The sequence below is a fragment of the Dendrobium catenatum genome, unplaced genomic scaffold, assembly GCF_001605985.2.
Source record: "Dendrobium catenatum unplaced genomic scaffold, ASM160598v2 fragScaff_scaffold_853, whole genome shotgun sequence".
In the NCBI taxonomy this organism is placed as follows: domain Eukaryota; kingdom Viridiplantae; phylum Streptophyta; class Magnoliopsida; order Asparagales; family Orchidaceae; genus Dendrobium; species Dendrobium catenatum.
Genome location: NW_021319315.1, coordinates 4,002,793 through 4,008,899, shown reverse-complemented (window position 1 = coordinate 4,008,899; position 6,107 = coordinate 4,002,793).

Here is a 6,107-nt window from a genome sequence, read left to right as displayed (position 1 = left end):
TTTAAAAAATTAATAAAATAATAAAAATTTGATATTTGCAAACCCTAATTTTTTTTAAATCCATCACCTAGTGAGGGGAGCTTAGGAGAAAAGAATATTTATCTTACCTATCAATCAAGATTATTTGACATCACCAAAAAGGAGAATATTGTTCCAATCAAGGATCCGTATATGATTCTGATGATAATAACTATTATTTATTGAATTATTTCTTTTCTCATTAAATATTTTGGATATTTCTTTTATCTGTGAGCACTAACATTACAGGTAAGACATACACCACTCAAGGCTATTGAAAGCTTAAGAATGGGTATAATAGGAATGACAAGTAATAAAGTCTGCAATTTTAATTTTGTTTCTTTTCTATTTCTTGAGTCTGGCAACATAATAGTGTATATAATTGGGTGACTGTACACACTCATATAAAGGGAGCAATATGAATTTTAAAAGTTTAAATTTTTGTACTAATTATACTGTAGGACTTACAATCATATTGTACGATCTATAAATAAAGAATGGGCTTAATGGCTAATTAATCATTTTATTTATGTGAACTAATCATAATGTATGATCGTGATTGTACTGTATGATTTATTCTAGCTGCCATATTAATTTAAGTAAGATTTTAAAATTTAATTTTTGAACTAATCGTACTGTACGATGTGAATTGTATTATATGAATGTTTAAAATTTTGCTAAAATTAACCCCCGTAATTAGTTAATCAAATCATGATTTAATTAATAATAGCGAATCATATTGTATGATATTTATCGTACCAAATAATTAGTGGAGATGAAATTTGGTCGTCCAAAAGATCATATCAAACGAAACAATGATTTTTTAATTAATCATATTGTACAATATTAATATCATATTGAATGACCTTCTTGAAATCAACTAATTGTACTGTACGATGAGAGTAGTATGGGATGATTAGCATAGATGATTTTCAATCATCCTAGGAATATATCGTCCTGTACGAATAGAGGAAATTAAACATATTGTACTGGACAATCTTTGGATCGTACTGTATGATGTGTTCAAATTAATTAAATAATTTATTTGAACGACTATCTATATCATACTAGATGGGACTAATTTGGAACTAACCATACTGTATGAACTAAATCGTACTGTATGAACAGTGACAACTAACTTAATTTTTAGGATTTCTTAAAGCTCATTACTTAAGGATGTTTTAAAGATTCTCTTTGTAATGAGGAGAGGATTATGTGACTGCTGAAGGTACTGTAAGAGAGAAGCTTTTAAAAAATGCAGGGTTTAAGAGGAAGGAGAAGATGAGGCTGACTGCAAGGGAGGAGGAGTATGAGGGGATCATATGGTTGCTCTGAGCTAGCTACACCCTTGCTCCTCCTATGGCCCTGGTGAGTCTTAGGAAGCTCTCTAAGGAGAGAGGCTTCAAGTTCAAGTCCTCGAGGTACTCTGCCTTCTCCAGGAGAGAGAAAAAAGAGCTGAGGTACTCTGCCTTCTCTAAGAGGGAAAAAATGAGCTAAGGTTTGCTGCCGTCACTGGGAGGGTGACCACATTAGGAACTATGCCCTATCAGTTTTAGTGAAAGTGAGTCTGTAAGGGCTTCTCCATCTTGCTATGGAAGCAAAAGAAGAGTCGCATTATTTTAGTAGAAATTTTGGAGCGGAGGACTCCGGGGAGTGGAAGTAGGTCAAGGTTGATCAAACCACTATAAAAATCTCTTGTGTGTTTTTTTTTTCTTATTTTACACTTTTATATTTCATGTATTTTATTTCTGCTATAACTACTTGGGAAATTTGGTGATTATTGCTTTGTCTCGTAAATCAAAATATCATTATAGTAAAATTAATATTTTTGATAAACTCATATGCTTTTGCAATCAATTAGAATTTGGTATTTTTAATTTTTGAAAACTCTTTCAAAACTATTGTCATTATTATTTTTAAGTTAATAATTTTTTTTTAATTATGAATTCACCCCCCTCTTAGTGAGTTTCGGGCCAATTCCTTAAGGTTTAACAAACTTCACGAACTTGCATATCCCATGGTAAATTATACTTTATGAATAATTCAAGAAATACCCCATGGTGTATTTCTTGAATTATGGTTAATGGATTACAAATTATAACTCAAAACTATATGAGTTTGATAGTACTCCTCAAGCTGAATTCATAGATTCTAAGAACATAAAAAATGGACGGAATAAAAGTTATGAATTTTCAAAGATCCTTTAATTTTTTCTATAAACTTAAGTCACTATTTACACAATTAGATTGATCTTAATGCGTGGCACATTTTGATTTGTCAGTAAATCATAAGCATACTAATAATAGAGAACACTTGTATTTGTATTTTCTTTAGACACGATCGAAGGAGTATAGAGAACACTTTTCTTTAAGAGACTTTGGCAAGAGGAGGGATGGATCAAAAGTTTGTTTTTACGATGGGAAGATTGTTGGAACTCACGCAAAACCACCAAGAAATATCACACAAGAGACTAGGGAGTCATAGGAAGGGACCTCTCACTCTCTGGATTCTAAATAAAATTGGCAATTTAACCCCTTTTTGAGAATTTTTAAGCTATTTATACATTTTCAAAATGAACAAGGATGAGATTTTAGCTTTGTCCAGACCCTCTCCAACCAGTGGGTTGAGTCAGGCAAGTCATAATGTCTAGGGAGGAGTTCTCAAAGCACTTAAAGTTTGGGATATCTTAGATTGTATGAGCTTGCTTGACTTGTGAGGTCACATGGATGGTTATCAAGATAATTGTTGAACTCAACTAATCCAAGCTGGCAGATGAGGTGGCATGCCTTCTAAAACATTCCTGAATTTAATCCAAGTACCAATAGGGTTGAGGAAGGTCGGGCATGCAATCTAACTAAGTTTATATTTTTTGAGTGACATTGGGCTAATCTAATCTGCTGACTTAGGTCAACCCATTGACTGGGTTGATTAGGAAAGATGTAACAAAATTTTTGGAATGGAATGATATAGGTTTTTTTTTTTTGGATTAGTTTAATCAACACTTGGATTTGGCTTAATGAATGGTCATTTTGACCACTTGGGTCAAGTCAATTGACTAACCCAAAATAGTTCAATGCAAGTTTCACCTAGGTTAGCTCCTAAGGGTCTTAGGGATAACCCTATAGGTTTGGATGTGCTTAATCAATCCTTGGTCAATGAATATGTAAAGGATTTTTAATATATGCAAGCTTGGAAAACCTTAGTTGACTTGGTCAATTAAGTTGACCCAAAGGTTGGTGTTGGGTCCATTACATTACAAATTAAGTTTTGAGTTTATTGGTGGTGGTTCCAAGGCTTGGCAGAGTCGATATGTAAATACATGCTAAAATTCTTAAGGATACATTTGGTCAACTAGGTTAACCCATGGGCTAAGGTCAAGTTCAAAACATTCTAAATGATGTATTAGACATATAGGAATATGTTCCATGCAATGATAAAGTTCAAATATATTAGATGTAGCTTTTAGAGTTTAATGGTTCTATTTGGTAAACCTAGGTTGACTTGGTCAACCAAGATTAATCATAGCTTCAATTTTAGTTTAAAGTGTGTCAAATGATGTTTTGAACATATTTGTAAAGGTTGCAGGGCCTAATTTTATTAAGCCATGTTGAGATTTAAAGAAAATTCAATTTCCAAGCTTTTAAGGTTTTATGGTCAACCAAGGTTAAGTTTATTAATGCATCATACTTAGGTCAATGATGATGTTCAATGGATTTGGTGAAGCTTCTAAGGTCAAATTCCACAACATGATATGTTCAGTGGCATGAGCTATAAATATTTGAAAGTTTTACATCGTATGAAAATGCTTTCAGTTTGTGGGGCTAAGAATCTTAGAACGACTTCAAATTTATGTGGTTGACTCTGGGATATGCCTATTCATGAATTTGAGATCATTTGGTTGGGTTTTGAAGTGACCCAAATTTCTCCAAAAATAGGTTATGGACAAAGGGTGTTTTGCCTTGGCTTTGAACACTAAATTCTAGAGTTTTGAGTTTGCAATAGGTTTATTCATTGGATTAAATTCAATTTTGATTTAGATAATGACTTGGAGGATTTAGGGTTTGAAATGCTTAGATTATTGATAATCATGGATGACTGTCAATGATTGAGCAGGTGATCAACTGATTATCACTGGAGACTATCAACTGATGGATTTAGGGATTTATTTTGATTTAGATTTGGAATGGATCAATGAAGATAAATGATTTAGGAATTTTTTATTTTACAATGATCATATCACTAACAATCATTTGGTGATTGCTAAGTGATATATCATATGATCACATGACCGTCAGAGGTGATTGTCAAGTGATGATTTATGTATGTCAATGATTAAGGAACTATGTAAATGCACATATTGAGTTTGAAGTATGGTTAAATGATTGATCTATTGATATTGAATTTTTATTTAGATAATTGACCTTATCTAAAAAGAGTTTAACAGGGTCCTTAAGCTTTTGAGAAAGTTTCTTTTGTAGAATTTCACTACATTCCTCAATCTAAGCTACAGTCAAAAAATCTCCTAATCTTCTCTTTTCAATAAAAAATTCTTTCATGAACCTATAATATGTGGGCATCTATTCTAATGCTTCTAAAAATGGTATATTAATAGCTAAATATTTTAAGATTTCCAAAATCTTAATATTTGCTTATCCAAATCTTGTTTTAGTAATCTTTGAAGAAATGGTGGTGGTGGCTTTTCTACTACCTCTTTAACTAGTTTATTTATTTATTAATTAGGTTAAGGTGTTCCATAAGCATAGGGACCTATACAGGTTCTTCTTAGGTGACTCTTCCTCAGATTGATCCTTATTTCTAGTCACTTTTTCTAGCTCTTTTTCACTCCTCAATTGAATAGCTTTGCATTATTCTTTACCAGTTTCTTGAGAATTTATTTTAATATTACTGGGTAAAATTCCTTGGGGTCTATTGGTTAAATATCTAGCTAGATGTCCTAGTTTGGTTTCAATATTCCTAATGATAGTAGCTTGACTTTGCAATTATGTACCCATTTGCAAAACTAATTCTTCTAAAGAAGGCTTTGTATCCTTAAGTTGATTATTTAAGTTAAATCAATGGGGATAACTAAGCCTTCGGTTATCAAAATTTTAAAGGAAGTGATTCTAGTTTCCTACTTGATATGGTTGGTTAGAGTTTTGATTAGTGTTACTATTTTGATTATTATTCCAATTGAAATTGGGATAATTTCTATAGTAAAGATTTTAGGTATTAGAGTAGGGGTTATTGATTCTATTATTATTTGCATTAATTGATTCCACTACCAAAATTTTAGGATCGTTAGAGGGTCCATGAATATTTTGTTCTAAGATCACTGGTGAATTTTTAGGTGAATTAATTTCAAGTTGGTCTAATTTTCTAGAAATGGTAGCTTCTTGGGTAATTAAAATTGATTAAGCATCAGATTCATAAATTCTAGCTACCTTTCTATATTGATTCTTTTGGGCATCCATTAAAAATTGTTGGTAGCCATCTCCACATTCAAAGCATAAGTATTATCAATGGGCTTTGACATCGGAGAACCACCAGAAGTGACATCAATAATGGATCTAGTGGAACCTATAAAATGTTTTAATTATTAACTAATTGGGAAGGGTATGATTAGGACATTTCCTAAGAAGTTCTTTAAATCTTTTACACAATTCATAAATAGACTTGCCATCTAACTGGGCAAAGATGAGATGTCATTTTAAAGTTTAGCAATTTTTGGTGGTGAAAAAATTTAGCTAAAAATTTATGCATAAGATCATTCCAAATTGTAATTGAGCTTGAGGGTCGTAAATTCAGCCACATTTTAGCTTTCTTCTTAAGTAAAATGAAAATAATCTAAGTCTAAAAGCATCATCACTTATGCCATTATATTTAATAGTTATACAAAAATTTTAGGAAATGTCCTAACCAAATATATATATATATATAAAATTAATATATCTTTTGAAAAAAGACTATAACAAATATTTATAATTAATTATTTTGTTAAATTAAGTTAAATAATTAATAAATTATTATCAAATAAAATTATTTAAATTAGATATTACTAAATAAATTACTTAATTAATAATTAAAATTCT